This window comes from Nycticebus coucang, chromosome 4, assembly GCF_027406575.1.
Source record: "Nycticebus coucang isolate mNycCou1 chromosome 4, mNycCou1.pri, whole genome shotgun sequence".
NCBI classification, from domain to species: domain Eukaryota; kingdom Metazoa; phylum Chordata; class Mammalia; order Primates; family Lorisidae; genus Nycticebus; species Nycticebus coucang.
Window position 1 is genome coordinate 116,845,681 of NC_069783.1, and position 12,827 is coordinate 116,858,507.

The 12,827-nt window shown below is 42.9% G+C and overlaps 1 protein-coding gene and 1 pseudogene across 5 annotated transcripts in view; one reads left to right on the top strand and one right to left on the bottom strand.

Moving 5' to 3' along the window:
* Positions 1–12,827, top strand: part of RPH3A (rabphilin 3A) — a 325,966-nt gene that overhangs the window by 13,779 nt on the left and 299,360 nt on the right. The window lies entirely within an intron of this gene.
* LOC128584393 (histone H3-like) overlaps positions 2,794–12,827 on the bottom strand; it is a 42,435-nt pseudogene continuing 32,401 nt past the window's right edge.

Consider the following 12,827-nt stretch of genomic DNA (forward strand, 5'->3'; position numbering starts at 1 on the left):
GGTCGCATATGCGGGAGGTGGTGGGTAGGAACCCAGCCCCGGCCAGAAACTGCAAAAACAACAACAACAACAAAAAACCAAAACATGCCTCCCTCAGGGCCTCTGCACTTACTGTTTCCTCAGCCTGGAATGCTCTTCTCTTGGAGATTTGTCTGGCTCTCTCATTTCTTCCACGTCACCTTTCAGACAGCCTTCCCCTGACATTCCTTTTAAAATGACATCTCTTGCTTTCTGTCCTTTTCTGACTTTATTTTTTAACCCAGCGGTTAGTACTTCATAAATCCACTAGTTCATTTGTTTCTTGTCTGTCCCCTCCTCTGAACTATTTGCTCCATGAAGGCAGGGACCTTAGCTATATCCCCAGTAAGTGGAACATAGTAACACACCTTCGTGGGATGGAAAATAGTACGTACAGTGTGGCCAGCATCTGCACAACCTGCTTCACAGACTATATTTACACAACACCTAGTTCTTCATCTACTGTTATCACCCAATTTAGTGATGAGAGACACGCAGAGAGCTTAACAGAACTGCCCAAGGTCACAGAGCCAGCGTGGCACAGTAAGAGTGAAGCTTCAGTGTGGCTGATCCAGCTGAATTCTCTTAGCCACCACCCTGCATTGTGCATGCCCTCCCTCTGGGTAAATCAAGGGTCATGACTCCGACTTGACTGAGACTCAGGGATGCACTGTTTTAGAGCTTAAATATGGCACTACAAACCTGCTGAGTGAATTTGGATGGCACATGTATTTTGTTCAGCCTAGAGTGTGCTTTAAATAATTTTCTTTCATTCCCACATTTAAAGATCTAAAGATTTCATACAAAAATCTAACTTCTTTCAGAAATTTAAAAATCATCCCAGGTGATTGAGGAGCCCCTTCATATGGGCGCGTGCCTCCTTGTTTGGCCTGGTCCCCTGAGACTGCTTTCTCATTTAGTGGTTCCTGTACCCATTTGAGTTTGAGACCTCTGGTGAATTTTATTTTATTTGAGCTGAACCTCAATACCAGTTAGGCACAGGCTGTGACGTGTTGAACTTTTCACTCTCAGAATAGCACCTAGTAAATCCTGGGCATTGTGCGATGTTGGGCCATTTTTACAGATGCTGTGGGAATAGTTTGGCTGAACTTCTGTGCTTTGCATTGTTTTCAGTGATTTGTGCTCAGAAATGAAATCATTGCTTGGATGCTGCTAGGCTGCAGGGCAGATAACTCATCTGCTATTGAGAACGCAGGCTTTTGATGGACTGTTATTTGTTTCTTTTCTTTCTTTTTTTCTTTTTGAGGTAAAGTCTTACTCTGTTGCCCAGACTAGAGTTGCCCTGTGGTGTCATAGCTCACAGCAACCTCAAACTCTTGGGCTTAAGAGATCTCTTGTCTCAGCCTCCTGAGTAGCTGGGACCACAGCAGCCCTCTACCACACCTAGCTAGCTTTTCTTTCTTTCTTTTTTTTTTTTTCATTTTTAGTAGAGATGGGGTCTCACTCTTCAGGATGGTCTCAAACTCCTGAGCTCAAGTAATTCTCCTGCCTCAGCCTCTTAGAATGCTAGGATCACAGGCATGAGCCACTGTTCCTGGCCTTGTTTCTTTTCCCCTATGGTTCTATGTGTGGCTGGGGCATTCTGAAGTCTTCATCTAGGAGCCTGAGCCAGGTTGTTCAGTTAAAAACTTCCCGGCACATATCACAGCAGTAATTACAATCTCCTGCAGTATCCGCAGAATCCGCAGAGGCTGTGGGTGGGGGTTACTGGTTCTAGGACCTCCTCAAATACCAAAATTTGTGTATTCTCAAGTCTGTGATCTAAAATGGCATGGTACTTACATAACCTGTGTGCAACCTCTCATATCCTTTAAATAACCTCTAGATTTCTTATAATACCCAGTACAAGGTGAAAGCTATGTAAACAGTTGTATTGTTTTAAAATTTGTATGAATTTTGGGGGGATATTTTTCATCTGCAGTTGGTTGAATCTGCAGACGAGGAAGCCGCAGGTACTGATGGCTGACTCTATATCCTTATTTGTGTGCTGAGTTATGTGTGCACCTCCCCTGTGGCAGAGAGAGTCATGCTCATCAAATGGTCCTGTGCTCTTCCATTGCAGCTCCCTTATAGTGAAGTGGGGCTGTGCAACTGGCCAATGGGTTGTGAGCAGAGCTCCTTTTTAGCTGCTACTGATGTGAGATGTTGAAATAATGCCTAGTGTGTGAGCTGGGACGCTTCAGTTGATTTTATTGCTACTGGTTGTTGTGCCTCATGGATAATATACTGCTGTTTTGTTACTATTACCGTATGCCAATATATCTATTACTTAATTCACCAATGTTTGTTGAGCACTTACTATCCTTTTTTTTTTTTTTTGCCGTCAACAGCAAATTTACTTGTTTTAAAAAACTCCAAATGTTGACATTGTCCAGAAAAATTTAACAGGTTTATTTATAATTGTTATTAAGTTGAACTGCTGAAATTTGTTCACCAAAACATTTTGACTCACATTAATGCTTCACATCCCCACATTTTTTTTTTTTTTTTTTTTTTTTGTAGAGACAGAGTCTCACTTTATGGCCCTTGGTAGAGTGCCGTGGCATCACACAGCTCACAGCAACCTCCAGCTCCTGGGCTGAAGCGATTCTCTTGCCTCAGCCTCCCGAGTAGCTGGGACTACAGGTGCCCGCCACAGCACCCGGCTATTTTTTTGTTGCAGTTTGGCCGGGGCTGGGTTTGAACCCGCCACCCTCGGCATATGGGGCCGGCGCCCTACTCACTGAGCCACAGGCGCCACCCCACATCCCCGCATTTATATTAAAAATTCACACACAAATGAAAATGGGAAAACTGCCAATACCTGGTTTCTGACCCCTATTTTTCCAGTCTCAATCATATACTTAGGTATCTTTTGACCCCATGGGGTAAAAAAATCTAACGTTCAGAACTACCAATAACAGGAAGAAGAAAAAAAATTTTTTTGATAATGAAATGTTTTCCCATCATAGTGGACTCTTAAGCACGTTCTCCACGTATGCGGCGTGCTAGCTGGATGTCTTTGGGCATAATTGTTACATGTTTGGCATGGATAGCACACAGGTCGGGGTCTTCAAAAAGGCCAACCAGACAGGCCTCACTTGCCTACTGCAAAATACAACACCTGTACTCTGGAAGCGCAGATCTGTCTTGAAGTCCTGAGCAATTTCTCGCACCAGATGCTGGAAAGGAAGTTTGCGAATCAGAAGTTGAGGGGACTTCTGATAACGTCTAATTTCGCGGAGTGCCACAGTACCAGGCCTGTAGCGATAAAGTTTCTTCACCCTTCCAGTAGAGGGCGCACTCTTGGGAGCAGCTTTTGCAGCCAGTTGCTTCCTGGGTGCTTTACCAGTGGCGGATTTGCTGGCAGGCTGCTTCGTAGGAGCAGCGGTATAAAGAGCTCTTTACTTACCTCCTTTTCAGCTGGAGCTCAGCGAGCTAGAGGCGGCTGCGAACATAAATGAAAGATGGCTTGAGCGCTTACTATGTTCCAGGCACTACGTTAGAAACATGGAGGGCCCAAGTTGTCCACAGCCGTAGAAAGCGTGGCTCACATTGTGCTCTACTTGATCCTACAGTTGCACAGGACAGTGGAAACGAGCGCTGTCATTCTCCCGAAGGAGTCCAGCGCCTAGGATAGCAATTAAGAGTTTGGGCTACGGATCTAACAGCATGGCTTTGAGCCCCATTTTTACTATGTGATTTTTGTCAAATCCCTTCTTCTCTCTATGCTTCAGATTTCCTCACTTGTAGAATAAGGAAAATAGTAACTGTTAAGTCATGGAATTGTCATACAGCAGTGAGTAAATTCATGTAAAAGCTCTCAGAATAGCACCTAGCTCAAGGCAAGTGGTCAATAAAACCATGAGCTTAGATCTCTGTCTCCCTTGGTGGTTTTCTTAAGCAGTTTTTCAGATGGGGAATCTGACTCAGGAGCATAAAAAACCTGACGTGAGCAGTTAAAGCCAGAGACCATGATAAATCAATTAGTGCCTGTTTCTTGATCTAGAGGGCATGGGATCATGCAGCCAGACATTTCTCCTAGCTGACATAGACAATGTCTGACCACTGACATCTTTGAAGCCCTTTCCTTCCCCTTTCTCTCTTTGCCCTATAGCTGGACAAGCCTGTAAAAAATCTGGTATGCTGTCTCCTTGGGCATTGATGGGAAGTTCAATCACCCGGGCAGGACCTGTATGCAGCCCTATCCCTTAACCACAACGAAACCAAAGCTGTTACTTCTCTGTTTACTCAAGCCGTTCCCGACAGACTTGGGGGCACTGCTCATCCCAGTCCCATTATATGAGTAATGAAACCTTACATACCCTCTTGGTGCATGTGTGGTGTTAGTATTCTTGACATCCAAACCAATTTTGGGGAGGGTGTTGACTACCCCCCGTGGGGGTAACTATACAACACCAATGTTAGTTGAGAGTGAAGTTTGGAAGAATAGAGGTACTAACTAGTCGGAGAAAAATGACCAACCTCTAGTGATCCAACACGACTGTAGAGAACACATACACACGTGTGGGGGGAAGGGCTCGACAAACCATGAGATGTCTTGCCATGTGCTACGCAGCTCCAGTATAACAATTATGTAGGTAGGTATGTGTGGGCAAGGGTAGGTTTTGAAACATGTCACTGCGTGAGAAAAGCAAGATAGACCCTCCTGGACAGAGTGAAGATGGAATCTCCCACAGTTTCCACACTGGCCCCCTACAGCCCAGGGAAGCTTCTTACAAGAACCCCAGCCTGGGGAGGCAAGAAGGACTAAGAGATGAGGACTCGCTCTGGCTCAGGCTGGTCTTGAACCTGTGAGCTCAAACAATCCATCCACCTCAACCTCCCAACTGCTGGGATTACAGATGTGAGCCACCTCATCAGCGAAAGGGGCTTTTTCTGAATTTATAAATGGAAAAGAGGCGAGCAACTAATCATCAGTGAGTCAAAAGTGTATAGAATTAGACTGTGCTTCTGTTTAACTCTTGTTTCATAAGGTGTGCCACTTAAAGAATGTAGTTCATTGCTAAGTTTAGCTGTTTTAATAAAGATTATTTTTTAATAAAAAAAGAGAATATATTAAATATGTATGGTCTCTTTAGAATTAATTTTTGTGTATGGTGTGAGGTAGGGAGTCAAACTTTTATTTTCACCTGTAAAAGAAGGATAATAGTAACTGTCAATTCTATTAACTGTTGATCCTGTACCATTTGTCCAAACAACCACTCTTTTCCACTTCTCCTGCTATAAACTGCAGTGAGGCCTTTATTGTAAATCAGGTGACTGTATACGTGTGGCTTTGCTTCAGGGCTCAATTTTGTTCCATCAGTCTTTTGTCTATCATTGTGTCAATACTACAATATCTTTTTTCTCTTTTTTTTAAACAGAGTCTTACTATGTCGCCTTCAGTAGAGTGCCATGGCATCACAACTCACAGCAACCTCCAACTCTTGGGCTTAAGTGATTCTCTTGCCTCAGCCTCCCAAGTAGCTGGGACTACAGGCACCTGTCACAATGCTTGGCTATTTTTTTGTTGTTGCAGTTATCATTGTTGTTTAGCTGGCCCGGGCTGGGTGTATGTGGCTGGCACCCTAACCACTGCGCTACAGGCACCACCAATACTACAATATCTTTTTTTTTTTTTTTGTAGAGACAGAGTCTCACTTTATGGCCCTCGGTAGAGTTCCATGGCGTCACACGGCTCACAGCAACCTCCAACTCCTGGGCTTAAGCGATTCTCTTGCCTCAGCCTCCCAAGTAGCTGGGACTACAGGCGCCTGCCACAACGCCCAGCTATTAATACTACAATATCTTTTTTTTTTTTTTTTTTTTGTAGAGACAGAGTTTCACTTTATGGCCCTCGGTAGAGTGCTGTGGCCTCACACAGCTCACAGCAACCTCCAACTCCTGGGCTTAAGCGATTCTCTTGCCTCAGCCTCCCGAGTAGCTGGGACCACAGGTGCCCGCCACAACGCCCGGCTATTTTTTGGTTGCAGTTTGGCCGGGGCCGGGTCTGAACCCGCCACCCTCGGTATATGGGGCCGGCGCCTTACCGACTGAGCCACAGGCGCCGCCCAATACTACAATATCTTAATAACTATAGTTTTGAGAAAGACTTTAAATCTGGTAGTATAAGTTTTCTAACCTCCTCTTCTTTCTTCTGTGTTGCTTGATTTTTATTAGATTGTTTGCATTTCCATATAAATTTTAGAATTGAAGGCTGGGTGTGGTGGCTCACGCCTGTAATCCTAACACTCCAGGAGGCTGAGGTGGGTGGATTACCTGAGCACACTGGTTTGAGACCAGCCTGAGCCAGAGTGAGCTCCCGTATCTAAAAATAGCCGGGCGTTGTGGCGGTCACCTGTAGTCCCAGCTACTTGGGAGGCTGAGGCAAGAGAATCACTTGAGCCCAAGAGTCTGAGGTTGCTGTGAGCTGTGACGCCACAACACTCTACCAAGGGTGACAAAGTGAGACACTGTCTCAAAAAGAAAAGAAAAGAAAATTCTAGAATTGGCTTATAAATGTCAATAAAAAATTTGGACATTAGATTTTGATTAGGATTTTAGTGACTCCATAAACCACTTAGGGGAGAATTTAAATCTTAATCTTAATATTAAATCTTCCAATCCCTGGTCGTGGGACGTTTCTCTATTTATGTAAGTATTTCTTAACTTCCCTTTGCAATGTTTGTAGTTGTCAGTGAAGAAGTCTTGCTCATCTTTCATTAGATTTATTCCCACATTTAGAACATTTTTTGATTCTATGGTAAATAACACTTTATTATTTTATTTTTGAGACAGAGCCTCACTCTATCACTCTGGATAGAGTGCCATGGTGTCATCATAGCTCACATCAACCTCACACTCTTGGGCTCAAGCAATCCTCTTGTCTTAGGCTCCCAAGTAGCTGAGACTATAGGTGCCCAACACAATACCTGGCTATTTTTTAGAGACAGGGTCTTGCTCTTGCTCAGACTGGTCTGCAACATGTGAGCTCAGGCAATCCACCCACTTGAGCCTCCCAAGTGCCCCTTTTTGAGAGTACTTTGGCAAAATCGAATTTCTTAGACTAAAAATTCCTAAACTAAGTTTGAAAACTGAAAAGTTGTACCAGGTAAAAACCATGAATAAATGAAGTGTGTGTGTGTGAGATAATGTACATGGAATACTAGGCACAGAGCCTGGCATATGGTAAGCTCTGAAGACGAGTTACCCGTAACAATAGCAGCAGCAACGACAACAGCGTGGTAGAAACTACTTCTGGGTACAGCTTTGAGGAGGGCAGGGAATTCAAGTGTAACATTGAAAAGATGCACAAGAGTTTAAGGTTGCTGTGAGCTATGATGCCAGGGCAACAGAGTGAGACTCTGTCAAAAAAAATGCCAGAGAACTTAGGAAGCTAAGCAGGAAAAGGTTAAAAAAGACGTCTCCTTACCTAATACTGGCCTCTTGTACAGACCTTGTAATTAGGATGCCAGTCATTTTCTATTAATTGCAGCAAGTGTGATTTTTTAGGTGTGAGGTTAATTAGTAATATGGGTGTGTAACATCTTCCCTTCAGATATTTTAGACGCCAGTAATTAACCTCTCTGTTCTGGGGTACAGTCATTCATCATTTGTCTTCTTAGCATTTCACTGTCAGCATCTTTCCACACTACCTGCTGCATTGGCTTTGACACATTATCAGGACGTGGAGGAGTACAAAAGCAAGTTGTAGTGTCTGTCCGTGGAGCAAGTCCAAGTTGACTTTCTACTCACGTGGCCAAGATGGCGGCTGGCTTAGCCTATGAGCCCCACGTGGGGTACTTTATGAGCTTTCTGAAGGCGTGTGCAAATGTTTGCACCCAAAAAAGAAGTTGTTTCTTCTTCTTTCTGAAGAAGAAAAGGCAGCTACACTGAAATTAATACATGTTTCATTTCATGCCTTTGCAATATAATATCACATCCCCTAGTCAATGGTGACTCAATTCACAGTTCTCTATATATCTTATGTGGTTCAATTTTTAATAGTTTTATAATTTGAAATGAGAGCTTTTGCTGTCAAGGTGTTCAGGGTTTTTGCTGTCCAATGATATGAATAAAAAAATTAAAAATCAAATTAAAAAAAAGCAAAAAAGCAGTGCATAATTTACCCATGGCCCTGGGCACAGGCTACTACATAGCAATTTGAATTTGTAGAAATCGGATTTATTTAGGAATGTCCTGAATTATTGGGTGAGTGATAGCTTGGGATATTGTTGCCTTTTTCAACTGGTTCAGCTGATTTTTTGGATGTTCTTTGGAACTTAAAAATTTTGATTGCAAAAGTACATGTATGCTTGTTGGACTACAGTAGATACAACCATGCATAAAGCAAATATTAGTGGCATCCTGTCACTCCTCCCCCTCCTTCTGATCTTTAAAAAAAATTAAATGCAGTGTTTCCTAAACTGTCCTAAAGGTTGGAGAGATTTGGCACATAGCTGTCCTGCTCCTGCTCCCTGTGTTGTGTAGTGGTTAACAGGTACATTTTGTCTACCACTAACTATCCCGGCGACTTGAGATAAATGGCTTCAACAGTTAATAAGGATTCAGCTTCATGCCTGGTATAGGATGTATGCTCAGTAAGGGCACTATTTCCTATCTCTGAACTGTGAGCCTGGTGATAAGAGATTGCATAATACGTATTTCTGAACCGCAGTGCAATTTCCCAGTGTTTGCAGATTTAGGGCACTCCCTGGGGGGATAATTAGAATCAGATTTTGGATAAAGTTGATCCACTCAGTCATCTGTTTTCCTCCTCTTAATTTAAATACATGGTACTGTGAGTCATCTCCCCAGGTGAGTTGAATAATTAATGCCAGCTCTGATAATCCTGCCTGACTTAAAAACAGTTCATTACAACTGATAACAACCACTACCATTTGTTGAGTTCCGGATCCTGCCCTAAGTCCTTTTCAATCATAGAGTCTAAAGTTAAGCAGTCAGGATGTTGAGACAGTGATCTAAGTTCCGTGCTACTCTTACCTCCTCCATGCAGTGTCTTCAGGTAAGTCCCTTCCCCTCTCTCTGAGCCACTGTTCATGTGTAAAATGGCATGCTACTAGCTGCACCTTTGGTAAAGTTATTTTGAGGCTCTAAAGCACAATGAAGGCAAAACTCTTAGCTGGATACTGGCAGGCTGTAAGTATTTGATAAATGTTTATTTTTATTATTATCATCATTGCCTAAGCCCAAGAGCTGGAGGTTGCTGTGAGCTGTGACACTACAGCACTCTACTGAGGGGGACAGAGTGAGACTCTGTTTCTAAAAAAAATATATATATAATTATCTTCATATTCTTTAACCCTTTCAGCAGCCCTTTGGGGAAGATGTGAAAAATGTTTGGTTCATTTCATTAGACATACCTCTGAAAAACAGGAACCTTCACTATTTAATTGTGTTTCCCTTTATAAATCTTTTCACAGCATATTTGGGAGAGGAGATATAAATTTGTTTCTATCAATAGGAAAATATCACTGAAAATGAGTGAGCCGGGGCTCTATGAACCAACATGGGAGAATCCAAAAACGTGTCAAGAAAATAAAAGCAAGTTGCATAAAGATGCAATGGAATTTTATTTGTGAGGTTTAAAAATACGCAGAGTGGGCTCGGCGCCTGTAGCTCAAGTGGCTAAGGTGCCAGCCACATACAACAGAGCTGGTGGGTTCAAATCCAGCCCTGGCCTGCCAAACAACAATGACAACTACAACCAAAAAATAGCCAGGCATTGTGGCGGGTGCCTGTACTTGAGAGGCTGAGGCAAGAGAATTGCTTAAGCCCAGGAGTTGGAGGTTGCCGTGAGCTATGATGCTACAGCACTCTACCCAGGGCGACAGCTTGAGGCTCTGGCTCAAAAAAAACAAACAAAAAAAACTGCATAGCGACTATATATAAAGTTAGGGATATCCTTTATACAAATAAGTAGCAGAAGTATAAAGACATGCAGGAGACGGGGGCGACACCTACTTCAGAATGGGGCGGGTAGAGTTCAGGTGTGCACAAAATATAATCTCAGATATATTGGGGATGTTTGTTTCTTAATCTGCTCCTGGGGGCATCTATTATCCCTTATGGTTTTCAAAATATGTCTCAAGTAAGTAATAGTAATTTACTATTGGGGAGAGGGTTTTATTGACTTCTTTAACCAATCCACACTTCACCTCCACCCACCCACCTCTATTCCTTCCTAGTACCTGCTAACAAAGCCCTTAGCCCACCTGGCTCAAAACAGAATTTGCTGGCAGCTAAACTCTCAGTTTGCATGTTAAAGGAGTCCTGGCATTAGCCACCTGCATTTTGCTCTCTGTTCACCTCCCTGGCTTAACCTCTAAACATTCCCAGACACTTGATGATTCTTTTTGGGGGAGAGGGTTGTTCACCCCAGAAACCTATTAGTAGGGGCCGAACTAGGACAAGTTATGACATGAGTTGGGGCTCCTTCTCTCCAATCTTAACATGTTTATAAACATGCAGTTTTACTAAAATGAATATCATAGTGCAGGAGAAAAGAAATACCTTTCCTTCTCATGTTAGGTTCATGGGTGAGGCCCCTGTAACAAAAGACAGATTCGCAAGAGAAAGTATACACATGTCACACAGGAGCCTTTGGAAAATGAAGACTCAAAGATACAGGGACATTTGTGTATTTTTTATGCTGGGTTTGATGACGAAGTGGATAGTCCTGAGAAGTGCGATTGGACAAAGGTGGTATAATGTAATGGTAATGAACTGGGGGGGACTTAATAAGGCCTGTTTATTCACATCCCCATGTCTTCAGAGATAAGGATGTGCCTTTCCTTTAGGTCAGCGGTTCTCAACCTGTGGGTCGCGACCCACAGGAACTGTATTAAAGGACCGCGGGATTAGGAAGGCTGAGAACCACTGCTTTAGGTATAGGGAGTACTTCTTGAATGAGGGTCTTATGATTGCTTCCGGGGAGAAGGGCAAGGGCCTTCATCTCTCCCTCTCTTGGATTGCTCTCTCAGGGGGAGGCCAGCTGCCAAATTTTACAGTAGTGTGTCCTGAGCCCAACAGTAGCGAAAGCACTCTTTAAGGGAAGAAGGGATATAATATAATATCTCTCTGCAGCATACTGCCTAGCTGAATGTGTGTGTGTGTGTTTGTTGGTTGGTGAGGATGACAGAAGGGGACACGTTTGCCAGGCAACCAACTCTGGTTTTCTTCCTGTGACAGCGGGCCATTGTATTTGAAACCTCAAGGTAAGTGAAGTTCTAAATACGTACACTTTCAGGGTGACTGAAACATACACTACTGAGGTCATCAATATTTACGTGCAGAATGTAAGGTACGGAGAAGAAGTTCAGTGATTTTCAAAAGAGTACACAGTTGGTAAGGTGCCTGAGCTGAAGGCTGAAACCTGGATGTATTTGAAGTGAAGGAGTGTGTTCTTAATAATTTGCTAGTGTGTTGATAAAACTTGTCTGTTTTACTGATGGTGACATTAATGGCAATCCTTGCAAGAGTCACTTTCTCTTTTAAAAATTGTTTTGCTTTCTAAAAGAGGTTACAGAAACAATTTAACTAAGTTAGTTATCCACCCTGAGCATCCGCATAGTTCTCAGGTGTGTTTGATGGGAAGGTAGGGAAGGAAATTAACGTAGACTCACCTCACATGCCAGGCATTTGCTAGACATTTTACACATTCTATTTATGTTCTCTATTCTCAGTTGTTATTCTCCTTTTACAGATGGAGAAACTGTCTCCGCGTATTAGTTACTTATGACTATATAACAAGTTAACTCAAAATGTAGCAGCTTAAAACAACACACATTTATGATCTCATGTAGTTTCTGAGGTTCAGTATTTTAAGTTGGCTCAGCTAAGTGATTCTGCCTGAAGTTCTATCATGAGATTGTAGTCAGAACATGGGAGGGGTTGCTGTCAGCTGAAAGCTTGACTGGGGCTGGAAAACCTACTTCCAAGATGACGTACTTGCATGGCTGTTGGTTGGAGGCCTCAGTTCTTTGCTGCGTGGATCTTTCCCTAGCCCTGCTTCGGTGACCTACAACATGGCAGCTGGTTTCCCCTAGAGAGAGCAATCCAACCTCTCAGAGGCAAAGACTGAGATGGAAGCCACGGTGGCTTCTATGACCTACACTGGGAAGTTGTGCACTGTTAATTCTGCTTTATTCTGTTTATCAGAAGGGGAAGAGAATTAGGCTCTACCTCTTGAAGAGGAGAGTATCAAAGAATTTGTTGACATTATTTTATTTATTTTTATTAAATCATAGCTGTGTACATTAATGCGATCATGGGGCACCATACACTGGTTTTATAGACTGTTTGACACATTTTCATCACACTGTTAACATAGCCTTCCTGGCATTTTCTTAGTTATTGTGTTAAGACATTTACATTCTACATTTACTAAGTTTCACATGTACCCTTGTAAGATGCACCGCAGGTGTAATCCCACCAATCACCCTCCCTCTGCCCATCCTCCTCCCTCCTCCCTTCCCTCTCCCCCTTCCCAATATTCTTAGGTTATAACTAGGTTATAGCTTTCATACGAAAGCCATAAATTAGTTTCATAGTAGGGCTGAGTGCATTGGATACTTTTTCTTCCATTCTTGAGATACTTTACTAAGAAGAATATGTTCCAGCTCCATCCATGTAAACATGAAAGAGGTAAAGTCTCCATCTTTCTTTAAGGCTGCATAATATTCCACGGTGTACATATGCTACAATTTATTAATCCATTCGTGGATTGATGGGCACTTGGGCTTCTTCCATGACTTAGCAATTATGAATTGGGCTGCAATAAACAT